The sequence below is a fragment of the Xenia sp. Carnegie-2017 genome, unplaced genomic scaffold (assembly GCF_021976095.1).
Source record: "Xenia sp. Carnegie-2017 unplaced genomic scaffold, XeniaSp_v1 HiC_scaffold_6, whole genome shotgun sequence".
In the NCBI taxonomy this organism is placed as follows: domain Eukaryota; kingdom Metazoa; phylum Cnidaria; class Anthozoa; order Malacalcyonacea; family Xeniidae; genus Xenia; species Xenia sp. Carnegie-2017.
In genome coordinates, this window is record NW_025813526.1 from 21,262,063 (window position 1) to 21,275,704 (window position 13,642).

At 33.4% G+C, this 13,642-nt stretch overlaps 1 protein-coding gene across 1 annotated transcript in view; it reads right to left on the bottom strand.

Annotated features, from left to right (window-relative positions):
* Positions 1-618: 618 nt before the first annotated feature.
* The window catches only part of LOC124458064, a 61,759-nt gene continuing 48,735 nt past the window's right edge, over positions 619-13,642 (bottom strand). The window contains exons 11-13 of the transcript XR_006952976.1: positions 1,519-1,588; positions 1,275-1,341; positions 619-677 (exon numbers count right to left, since the gene is read on the bottom strand). The gene's annotated coding sequence lies outside the window, so the exon portion shown is untranslated. The remainder of the gene's footprint in view (positions 678-1,274; positions 1,342-1,518; positions 1,589-13,642) is intronic.

Consider the following 13,642-nt stretch of genomic DNA (forward strand, 5'->3'; position numbering starts at 1 on the left):
ACTTAACACCAAAGAGTCGAGTGAATAAATGATCATTCAAAGTGAATAAATATCGAAAAGTATAGATGTATTAAAATATGCATTGATTGAGTTAACTTTGTGTTCCATGCAATCGTAAAAGTCTTCACAAAGAAATGACACAACGTCCGGGGTTAATTTTCATTCTTGCAAAGCATGTAGAATTTCATCACGGGCTGCTGCTTGTCAATGTAATTGGTCCTTTAGCCCTTTTCCCCTTAGGGTCAATTTCGTGTTGCCGTCACTTTGGTAAGAAATTGTCTTTGCTGATTATATCGACAAATCTTAGGTCAGTGAATAAAAGATGTGAGAAAATAATATAGGTATAGCCATATAAAAAGTATTGAATGCTGCAAACTTTTGAGGCGCGATTAAAAAGCACTCTAATCCAATTAGCTTTCTTGTAAAACATCATGGTCCAGTATTGACAACCGAAGCTTTTTCTTCCGCACCTTTTTTCTTTTTTCAACGTTTTATTAAAACAGCTCTCAGAATTGTTACTCTCAGAACTTTTGTTAAATTTAAATGCATATTCATCACAGTTATTAAACTACGTAATCGGCGATTGTCTTCCAAATGGCATTGTTAACAGATTTTTTCTTCTCATCGTATGGATTTTGAGTAACTTTCACAACTTTTAAAGGTGCTAAGACATTTTGCTAAAAAAAAAAGCATTGCAGCTTGACATAAGATTCAACATATTTGTACATTAAAAATGTTGGCATTAGGCAATCGGTTCGTTACTAAACCTCCCACAAAGCAATCTTTACAGCTAGAATCTTTGCTACAAATAAGCAGGAAAGCCAAGACTATAGAAAGGCTGCTACGTATATAATACCAAAATCAATCACCAGTCAGCAATTTTAAGTAGAATAATATGAAACACACTCCGAATAAAAATGTTTAACTAAAGAGGCAATTAAAAAAACGGAGACAATTTTTTATTTTAACATATACATTGAATGAATTCTAAATATAAATGTTAAATGGTAAAAAAATTTGTCTTGAAGCTCGTCCGAAGAATAATTGCCAGTTGTGTCGTTAATTTGTTGTCGTCAACATAAACAAAAGGTACGCAATTAAGCATGCTGAAATTTCAGCAAGGGCTAGAAATTTGCTTGTGTAATCGCGTACGTTAGTTTGATGGGATATTATAACAGGCCCTTGCTGATTTTAGCCCCATCAACAAGATTAAATCTAAGCCCGGGCTAAAATTGATCCATGCAATCGTCCCCTAAAAACCATAAAAAACATACATGATGGCTCTCCGAGCAATGTTATCTTCAACTGAGCATAAAGTTCTTTTTTTTCTATTTGTGTTATCTGTAATCAAGAAATGGACAAAAAAGCAAGCATAAATGTACGTTTTCTAATATCAAAATCAAACTTATACTTCAACAATCTATAGAAAACATAAATTAATCTTATTCACTTGTAATTATTAAATCTCTTTTGACATTTACTTAATGAACGCAAACATGTGCGTAGTAATTTACTTACTGTTTTGTCTTTGTTTTAAATAATTATTAAATCGGTTTCTTAGGCTACACCAAGATCTTCTTTCCACAATCTTGATAAATTTAGATCAGACAAATGAAATCAAAAAGCAAATCACCGTTAAAGAAATAATCTTTAATGCATTACGTTTTCTTTTTCTATGTTTTCCCAAAACTTACATAAGCATCAGTGCACAAGGTTGAACATAAATAAACAACACTAATATGTGTACTGTATTACAAGGAAAGATGGAAAAGTACAGGCGAACAAATCTTAAAAATAATTATTGCAAAGTGCAAACTAAAAATGGGAAATCTAAGTTTGTCCCAACAACCTGCAGATAAAGGAATACTCTCAAAGAAAAATCAATAACACATATGTGCCACTCTAAATTTAAGAACATATATAACCAAAATGGCCAAAATAACGAAACCCAAATTGGCCTACAAAACAAAACAAAAGAAACAGAACGCAAAGCAACCAAACAAAACATACAAGAATACATAGTATCGACGAAACACGCTTTAAGAAGCCTTTGAATCACCCAATTGTAAAATATATATAATGATACATAAATCCCAGCACAAAGATAACTCAAAGTCTAAGAAGCAAGACAAAAAAATAAGAATAATGAAGCGAAATAGCAATACAACATGAGAAGCCGTTCCAGAGATACTAACAATCAAAGCTGAGACAGATATAAGAGGTATTTTATCCCAACAAGAAAACTAAATGCCAAAGAAACAAGCAACAAAAAGACAGTAGTGCTCTGCGAGGAGAAATAGAATAGCTGAGTAGGAACTAAAGGACACAAGGAAAAGCATCGAAAAATGAAATGAATACTGATTAATCGATGCTTTATATACAATAATGATTTTAATTATTCAATACTAAGTCAAAGTAAATATTCACATAGAGCAGAACGAGAGATTAATGTACAATGGAAAAAGAACAATTGCTTTTGAATATTGGAGCTTTATTTACCACTTGAAGCCAAAAAGGAATCGTCGACTACCTTTATGCATAAAATCTCAATTTAGGCTTAACTGCTAAAAGATAACATGCCCGTCTAATTATCAGGTGCCTGTGGTATTCAGCTATTAACTTACTTTTTAACGACACTTTTTGCTGTGAAAAAGTAGTTAAATTAAACCATGCGGTTAAGCCGGTTGTATAAAAAAAGTAATTAGCGCTAACTGCAGTTAAAAGGTAGTTAAAGTTACTATCCTATGTAGCATAGTTAACTTTTAAAAACACACGTGAATATGCGGCTTAGCTTTGAACATGATAGGAACGTGCATGAACATGTCCTGTGTTGTTCACATCTAACGCATGCGCTTTTGTACAACTCCGACGCATAACTGTTGATGTATAAATTAGTTATTTTCTCCATAAACTTAATAGGCCGTATTCTGTATCAAGAAAATGTGCTAAAAAATGATTTCTAAATGCCGAAATTCATGACTACATAAAAATCATAGAAAACTACTTATTTTTACTGACTGAATATGATTTAAGTTATTTGCATCTCTTGAAATTGCAATCTTTGGAGTTTCAGTAGTCCAAAGTTTCATAATATTCGTTTAAAGTTTTACCTGTCGCCATCTTGTTTTATTTGTGAAACTGATGACAATATAGCAAAAATTGCGGGTGCACTGTTACATGATAGCAACTACTATCATGTAATATCATTTATAAACTACTATTATATTATATTATATTACTAAGCATTCCATATTTTTATATTGTAACTTTAAAATCCATTTTGCAATGTCATTACTAATTAGGACATAATGTAGAAGCTTGCTTGCATGCGCTAGAAGCTTGCTTACATGCGTAAACATATTTTGAAACCGCAACCGCATTTGTTGTTATTGTGGTTAACTATATCTTGCTGTAACATACTGTATTGCGTATGGGATGTAGGTCAAGACTCACGGTTGTACTCAGACAGAGGAGATAAGTTTTATTCATACTTATTGATATTATAATTAAGATACTTATCTACTTTAATATTTACGCGTTGGTTAATAAACTGTTTGAGAAATATAACTGGTTCACACTATCTTTGTTGCGTGTGGAAATAGAACCAAAATTAATACTTATTCTTTCGGGACCACGCACGTAACTTGCACAATGATCAAAACAACAAAAAGGCGAGCTTGCGGGGATGTGTAATCCATTTTAAAGGTGAAAAATGGGCCATTGACTGATTTTACCGAGACATCTTTGAAAAAAGTTTTACATTGTCACGAGCTTTGGTTACTATACAATGGTGAGCAGAAAGACATCGCTGAAAAGAACAAAAACTTAATGAAAAAAATTCAGTCCATGAAAAATCCTTTGGCTGAGTACCGTGGAGAGTTAAAGTACCATAGAAATTGCTAGGCAAAGTTCACCAATGTCGGCCTGATTAGACGGGCTGAAAAAGGAATGAGCAAAAAGTTTGAAGCTTCAGCAGCCACTGTCAATGAAAACTATATACAAGAAAATAAGTCGACAGATGTAAATGAGCCTCACGCGAAACTGCTACGATCATCCTCGTTTTGTCATGACAGTTCTAAACCTCCGATAAGAACTAAAGCAGTTTTACCATCAATATGTCTAATATGCAAGCAAGAAAAGTCCTTCGTCCCTCAATTGGTAAACAATGTAACAAATAAAGCAATATGTTACAGGTATTCCAATACCAGTTTTGTAACATCATAATGTTCTGTACTTAATCTACCTACAATATGATTTTACTTTTGTTGTCTTACTGATGGTGAGGAATGTCCAATTTTTCTACAATTTGGTAAAGATCTTTATTTATTGACAAGAGTTCAGCGATAGTTAATGCTTCAAGGTAAATATAAAATATATTTTTGCTACTATTGTCTTTTTTGCATTTGCTTTGTATTTCTTTCGGTCCTAGGTACACTCTCTTCGCATCTGGCAAGTGTTTGGACGAATGCCTTCCCCCGAAAGCAGATAGCATGCTTTTGCACATTAAGAGAGCCAACTACCAAGCAGCCATCTGGAAGAATAGTTTGCAATCGCACATTAATGTTCAACCTCCTGTGAGCCATGGATGGCACATGAAAAATGGTCAGTTAGAGATTCTTTGGATGACTGGACCATCTGCTCCAGATACACTTAGTGAGTGCGTGACATGCAAGTGTAAAGCTGGTTGCAAGAATCTTCGATGCTCGTGCGTGAAGTCTGGTTTGCAATGTACTGACATTTGCGGTTGTTCTGACGCAGTAACTACGCCTCTGAAGATGACGGCCCAATGAAAGAGCCGGATGAGTGGGATGGTAGCGATTACGATGATGCCGACGATACACATGAAAACTTCATAAACGATTTCAATGAAATGTTCTATTAAGAATGCACTGCTCAGCAGTGTGTACAGCAGGAGCTAGATGGCGACCAAAGGATTCCGAGTACGCAATCTCGTGTGCCAATTTATTATCGTTATATTATTTACACAAAAAGATGAAGGACATTTCAAATTAACTTAGAAAGATTGATCCTTAATCATTATTTAGCACCGTTCTTTTGAATATAAGCCAGCAAATTTAGCGAATTTCACGCAAAACAATATGGCGGATATAGAAAATAAATGTCGAATTTTTGATGGCTCTAGCTCTCTTGATTGCAAGTTTTCGGGATGTAAACAGGCAGATTTATATTAAGTGAGTACATATCAGTACATCTATGTTGTTTTTACTTAGTCATGAATTTCTGCATCTCAACCTCAACAATAATCCACCATAGAATACGGCCTATTTACCTATGGAGTACAGAATGGAGATTTATCTTTTGCATTATTGCTGCCTTTTTTAAAGAAATTTTTTTCACTTTTCAAAGCTTTTCTACATTTCTTTTCATGAGATTGATGATATAAAGGTGATATAATCCAATAACTTTCTAATTTCTAAAAAGCTTTTAAGCTTCTAGCATAAAAGTACACTATAGGTATGTAATTCATTTGGTTTTATTGCCTTGCTATGACATATCTACTTGCACTTCATCATTCTTGTATGAACAAAACACCAGATGTGGATACTCAGAGAACAAAATGCACTACCAACTGCTTATGAAATTTATTATTGAGGTGAAAACTGTGTTAATCATTCAAATTATAGTGCACTTTTATTGCAAATATAGGAAAAACAAAACAAAGTGAAAAAGAAAGGTAGAAGTATTAAAACTACAAATGAATTATAAACACCATTGGAAGCATAAGTGTTTTGATGATTATTTGCATTTTTCCCAATTCATATAACAATACAACAAAATCAAGATGTGCTACAACTTTACAAGCATTTGATGCAGTTGCACTTCAGAACATCACAAAAAGGTTACTTAAAGTAATTTCTATACAATATTGTTTGATTTCATTTACCAAACTTATGCAAACTTGAGTCTTTTTGAAATTTCATATGAAACTCAATTACAGAAAATCTGTAAATATCCAGAGATTTAATATGTACTTTTTTAAAGAAACAAGTAAAAATCCTACAATTGTGGCGAAAAAAGCCATTTCCCATTGCATGAAAAGAAGGAAAATAGCAATGATAACAAATAAGCTAACTTCTCTCTCGTGAACCGTGCAGATGAACGGTTGTGATATACTTTTTTGTATAAACTAAAGAGTTTAATCGATCAAACAAGTTTGACGACACACAAAAACGACGCACATCTGCATTCATACATTTGTAGCCGACATATAGCTCCTTCGTCGATACCTATAAATGCATCCTCGTAGAAGCAGATAACTGACAACCACAGTTGACTCGCTGTTATGAATTTAAGGTTTTTATCTTGATTTTCATCAAAAAATTGCTTGCCGAATCCCAAATACACACATACATTTTCCTCTTTCTTTCTTCAGGAGGAAGTGGGAAATTGTGAAATTTTCAGAAAAGCGGTCAATTTCGGTAAATCTCAGCGGCAAAGGACGAGATCCCCCATTTTTTTGGCGTTATCAGATATCTAAGGCGGCGCTTGAGATAGCCGCTCCAGTTATTAAATTATTTTCTCTTGTGTTATAAAATATAAATTTTTCATCCCTACCGTTGACTTATTGAACCATTCTAATATTACAATTTACAGATGGAGGAAGTGTCTCTCCTAATTCCATTGAAATAGGAAACTGTAAATTGTGAATGAGAAATGAGAAGTGTCTCTCCTAATTCCATCTGAAATTTCAGACCCTTCCCACAACAGACGTAAAATTCTATACACGCCTGTATGTTCCATCGGCCAATAGCATTGTCAAAATGATTTAAATCTCTTTTAACATTTTTCTATGTAGTGGCCACACATTTTTGCCATTATAAAACATCAATTTTAGGTCATAAATTTGGTTATAGATAAAAAGAGATTGGTAGATGGAAACATAAACTGAAAGAAGTTTCGGCATTTTTTATGCAGAGGTGGAACATCATTATATGCTATTGCCTTACTATAGTATAAAGACGACCAAGTTGACCAAGCACAACATTTTCTGAAACTTCCTTGAATGTAAATGAGAAGAGACAACTGGATTCGGTACTCTTTTCATTGCTATTCAAAGTATGGTATTCGCTATTCAAAGCATGGTATACAGAATTGAGAAGACTATGAGCAGTTATTTTGTCAAAGCCCAATCATTTTCAAAAGAAATCATAAGGGCATTACTAAATATGATGTGGTCTAAAATCTTTATTTTTATACTTTCATGAAAGACAGCCTCAACATATCGATAAAATTATAATCATGATATATCACTTACAAAAAAGCATTGAGGATTTAATGTTCGTTCATAATGATCAATCTATATGTATATATATATATATATATATATACATGCTATTCCCACTGATATTATAATATGGCTTAACTTGCGTTTTTGAAACTTAATGTTTTGCAGTATTGTTTATGAGCACAATGAAATAAATTGACAAACATTGTATTTTTAGTTTGGGACAGTGCATTACTTGCTTTTGTTTCCAAAGTTGTAAATGATGTTATTGTTCTTATCATTTTTTCGCTTTTTCTGGCTCTTGGCTAATTTTCCAGTATTCATGAACATGAATTTGTTCAAGAAAATTGAACACATTTGAACAACTATCCCACCGTTACACCGATTTAATACATCAAGTCGATGCCTAGTCATATATAGGCCGTTGTTTGTACTATACGATAGCATGAAAAGGATCGTTGTATGTCGTGATAGTGACAAATAGTGCCATGCATTCTATAGATGAATAAGGCCATCGTATGTAGCTCGTTATTGTTGTGTGAGAGCGTAATCCAATGACAACAGAAAAAAATTCTTGTCAAATTCCGAACAATACCTAGTTGTTGCATGTGTAAGACCAAAATCATCATAAGACAAAATGTTAAGGAAAAGAGTGCTGGATCACGATCCAAGTCAAGCAATTAAATGTATTTTTGTCATCATATATTTTTTGAAAACAGTACTTTATCTACAGTCTTACAATGCTGGACTTCAAACGTGGATTCGCTTCGGTATCAAAAGTCTAAAACATTTTTATTTTTTGAAGGGGTTAACCGTCCATTAAACTGATTACTTTGCTTGACAAATATATTAACCTAACCTACTTTATCAAAGTCGTACACAACAAAGCAAATGCCGAAAGAAGTAAAATCACGCAGCTTATCGAATCCACGCTTGCACAAAAAAATGAAGACAAAATAAAGATTGAAAATTTACACTTTTCTATTATTGGAAACTTTCAATACAAGTGTAAGTAAGAGATGATGACATTTACATTCAATATATCTTCAACACTATAGACAAACACATATTACTTATATAAAACATGAAATTTCAAAACGAAATAAAAACAATAAAACTTTCTTAGATTAAAAAAACACACTTAAACTAAACAGTAATAACTCTGATTTCAAATAAGAAATAAGCGAAAGAAAAAAAAAAGGCATTTTGTTTTCGCCTGGGAGTGAGAAAACAAAGTTTAGATTAATTATGAAATACGAAAGCTTGAGTATGACTTAACCAAAGGCCGTGTCGAAGAGTTGAAAATCAAATTTTTCGAAAATGGGTGTGGTTATACGGCGTGGTCTTCTGAAAGGAACTACACCCACATGGTTATTCAACACAAATAAGATTTAGTTTTTTTTTCACGCTTACGTACATGTTTAAACAAGCCTTATTTAGCCGAAAATATTACTTGAGTGTGTCCTGCGCCCGCACACCTGTCCTTCGTAACGGCCAGCGGTTAACTATAAATATAACTATACACTAAACAAAATTTACGTACATTTTTCATGCACATGCCTATATTGTTTTGTTGTTGTGTTTTAATATCCACAACTTTACCAAACTGTACGAGAGCTTTAAAAGCTGTCAAGAAACTTAAAATTGATGTGGAAGTAGCTGTAACTAATTATGCAACATTGTTTTCAGATCTCTTACAGTGTGATCTTCGAACAAGACATTTCTATAACATTTCACAAAATTTAACGCAAATGTTCGAAAAGTATTTCGGTCCTTAGGTAACCTGCTGGATTGAAGCAGGGTAAGATTCGAAAGTAAATGCACAAATTATTTTTTTAAGTTTTGGCAAAATCGGGTCATATTATTTTTTCAGAACTTAGCTACGTTGCTGCGCTACTTATCATAGTATCATCAAAAAACAACACAAAAATTGCCGGGTATGTAGCAAGAATTAGTTTTTCGATTTCCTTTGAGTATGGGTGTGATAACATTATGAGAATCTTCAATTTATGAAATTTTTTCACATGGATAATGGCACGTTGATGTAGGCTTTAGCATTTAACGATAAAGCTAAACGTTCGGGATCGACGTAAAGTGCTGAAGACAGAAGACGATAAAGCTAAACGTTCGGGATGGACGGAAAGTGCTGAAGACAGAAGACGATAAAGCTAAACGTTCGGGATCGACAGAAAGTGCTGAAGACAGAAGACGATAAAGCTAAACGTTCGGGATCGACAGAAAGTGCTGAAGACAGAAGACGATAAAGCTAAACGTTCGGGATCGACGGAAAGTGCTGAAGACAGAAGACGATAAAGCTAAACGTTCAGGATCGACAGAAAGTGCTGAAGACAGAAGACGATAAAGCTAAACGTTCGGGATCGACAGAAAGTGCTGAAGACAGAAGACGATAAAGCTAAACGTTCGGGATCGACGGAAAGTGCTGAAGACAGAAGACGATAAAGCTGAACGTTCGGGATCGACGGAAAGTGCTGAAGACAGAAGACGATAAAGCTGAACGTTCGGGATCGACGTAAAGTGCTGAAGACAGAAGACGATAAAGCTAAACGTTCGGGATCGACAGAAAGTGCTGAAGACAGAAGACGATAAAGCTGAACGTTCGGGATCGACGTAAAGTGCTGAAGACAGAAGACGATACCTACTTTGTTAACTAAAGCAAATTTCTTGTACAATTTAAAATGTTTTTCCTCATAGTCGCTTTAAAATTTTACATTCATTTACATTTAAAACATTTAACCAGGGATAAAACAATGTACAAGATCGCTGTGTGTGAAATGGAACGTAATCAATATTTTTCTTATGAAATCATTCTTACAGTTTACATACACCAAATCATATGTGTGTTAAACCTTTATGGAAAAATAAAAACAGTACAAGCATAAAATAAAAGTACTAAATTCAGTACTTAATGCGTAAAGAAACCAATCTCAAGAACGCCAATTAATTTCACTGGTAACTGCTAATGTAAGAAAAGTAGTTTAACGATTGCCTTACGCGCTGGGTGAAAAAAAAACGAATAAACAAAATCTGCCTGGTGATAGTTTTTTCAAAATAATTGATATAAGAACTTTCGATGTCAATTTGGTATGTTTATTGTTTAAAAGTTAAGAAATATTTTGAAATATTTTTCGTCCTGACTAACACTGCATTCTTTCAACAGGGTTATTCAAGAAACATGAAAAAGATGATAAATGAAAGGTAAAAGCAAACTAGATACTTCGCAAAATACTATGGGCTTTCAGTGAGGGAAAACCTTCTTGATAACAATGAAATGGTTAAGGCCATAGAAGCATCACTTTATCATGTTGCTTGAACTGATGAGAATCCACAGCATCATAATTGCCCCGGTGGAGAACACAGTTAATGTGGTTAGGAAAGAAATAAAGATAATTACAATCATAGTTCATCCAATGATTTCTCTCAATCTCCAGTGACTATTTTGTTCAATGCATATAACCTATTACTTTCAATCATAATTCAGAAGAAGGAGGAGGAGGTGATGAAGAGGAGGTAATTTATTATTACTGATTTATCAAAGCAGCCTGCTTTCTGTAGTAGAGAAATTTAAGACGATTTAAATTTTCAATCGCTCAATTTAACTTTTGCAATAATGTAGGTCTTGTTATGATTTAATTTATATACGTATATATATATCACAAGTCTTTTCTATGTTGGTATACGAATCAGTCATTTTCTTCCATAAACTGATATAAAAGTTTCATGTATAATATCATCATAAACTTTGTATGTTGTTGCAAAAAGAAAACATTCCACTATATGATAAAAGCAAAAAATGTAAAACTTTTACACACAGATCTGTTTATAAAATAATAAGTGGAAAATATTTGCAAAAAGTGTCATGAAATTATTATTGTGCGCGTAGTTTACTATATCTTTACAGGATCAACAAAAAATCGTTCGTGCAATAGATCTTTTAATTTTTTGTTTGTTCATAATCGATCTCGCAAGACCAAATGTATCTACTAATTTTCTTATTATTGAAGTTAAACGAGCATAGTTTTAAGTATTATTGCAAAAATTGATGCATTAATTATTTTTATATTTTTTACGTAACAGGCCACAAATAATATGCGCCATGTGATGGACATGGACATGACGAATTGAAATGGTAAAAATTATATATTAATCAAATTCTTCATTTTTACGTAACACGGAACAAATATTGAAGTGCTCGATATGATCGAAACGTTTTATGTTCGTAGGAAGCTTAATATATGTGATGACTGGAACTAGACCAGATTTATGTTATATTGTTACAAAACTATCTCAGAAAATGTCTGAACCCACACAAGCAGATTTATCCACTGCCAAACATGTTTTAAGATATATAAAAGGGACACAAGAGGTTGGATTAGTCTTTCAAAAATAAGATTCACAACTTAAACTTACAAGTTTCTGTGACTCAGATTGGGGAGCGTCTATAAAAGATAGACGAAGTATTACAGGTTATAATTTTCAGCTTTCACAAGAAGGTCCTCTCATATCATGGAAGAGCCGAAAACAACCAACTGTAGCACTATCAACGTGTGAAGCAGAATATATTGCCTTAGCAAATGCAATTCAAGAAGCGAAGTATTTAATGCAAATTTTTTTAGATATGAAGGTAAGTATAATGGAAGGTAGGTCTTTTCTTTTAATGGATAACCAAAGAGCAATGAATCTAGCTAAAAACCCAGTTCATCATCAAAGATGAAAACATATTGACATTAGATACCACTTTATCAGATCAGAAATTCAGCAAGGAAGAGTTTGCTTAAAATATGTACCTAGTGAAGACAACGTAGCAGATATTTTCACAAAACCAACAAGCAAAAACAAATTAGAAAAATTTAGGCAGACAATATTAGGAAACGTACGGTAGAAATTCTAAAGTGCGCATAAGTAAGGCCAAAGGTAAGTATCAGTTTAGGAATAATAATAATAATAAAAAAAAGATAAAAATAAAAATGTAGGATGCTTAGAACATAAGAGCAAGTGGGTGTGTTAAGATATCCTCTCACATTCTTCCTGTCATTAGTAAATAATTAAGTCAAGTGTAACTAAATGATTATTTTAAGAGATACTTATGTGCATGTTGTAAAAGTTTTATTAAATATTTATTATATCTTCCATGTACTAACCTAAGGATGTTTTACACAACACTGCTGGGGTTCAATGCAAAGGCTCCTTAAATAATGGGCATACTTATTTACATTTACGTATATTTAAATTTCGTAATGAATTCTGTTCATTCACCCTAACATACATGAATGCATAACATACATGAACTTGAATGGTATCATTTATAAAAACCCAATTGCTTTATTGTTCCTTTTAACTCCTTCATGGTGAAAATTTCTTAAGTGTAAATTGATGACATCTATATGGCACCATAGTGCCGCTCATTACGATGAACAAAGTTCTATCAAGTATCACAGCGTTTCATCCTCGTATCATACGTACGCTTATCGTTCACGCATTATACGCTCATCATACGCGTATTCTTTTCGTATCATACGCGTATCGTTCTCGTATGATACGCGTAGCGTATGTTAACAAATATGTTAACAATCTACTACTTACAGCCTGGAACAGACATGCACAGCAAATCACAAATTTATTTGGTATGTACTTTACTTATTTGGAAAGGCTTCTTTAGGTCGGTCATTTGACTGAAGATTGAGTTTATAGCACATTTTTGCAGTCTGATCTCGAATATTTTTTAAATAACGATTTTTTTATTGTAGATAAATTATTTGCCGTCTATTTTGTGGCTACCCACATGCATGGTGTGCGTTTCTATTTTTATAGTATCAGATAAGCTTTGACCTTGCGTTTCAGTAAACTTTATTGCTTTAACATCCATATTCTCTTTCCTACCGAGTTGAAGCACGACGAAGGCGAGTATGAGCGAGGAGAGAGAGAGAGAAAGGACTGAAAGGAAGGAAGGTAAAGAATACGGGCAGACCCAAAAGAGCTGCTGCTCTTTATTCTGTCTGGAAGACACAGAATATGCTTGATTAGTGGGATTAATCAAGGTGGGTGTGTGTTGTAAATTGTCATGTTATGTTATGTAGTGTGTGAATATACCGTATGATAAATTGTAAAATGTTAGTCATATATTACTAGACATTATAATATAAATAAGAGCTTGCAAGCGTTGGTTCGACATTCGGAAAAACAGACGTTGTTAGACGTACAAAAGTGATAAGTTAGAAGTCGTATCACAGGAGGCGTTTGAATAAGTTTCAAGTTTAAGATTGACCGTTGGCCGTAATCTCAACGTTTCAATAACATATTGGTGTCGCAAAGAGCCAACGTTTGGAACTGCGTATCACAAATCGTGCACAAACCACTGTAAATATCCTATCAAGTGTT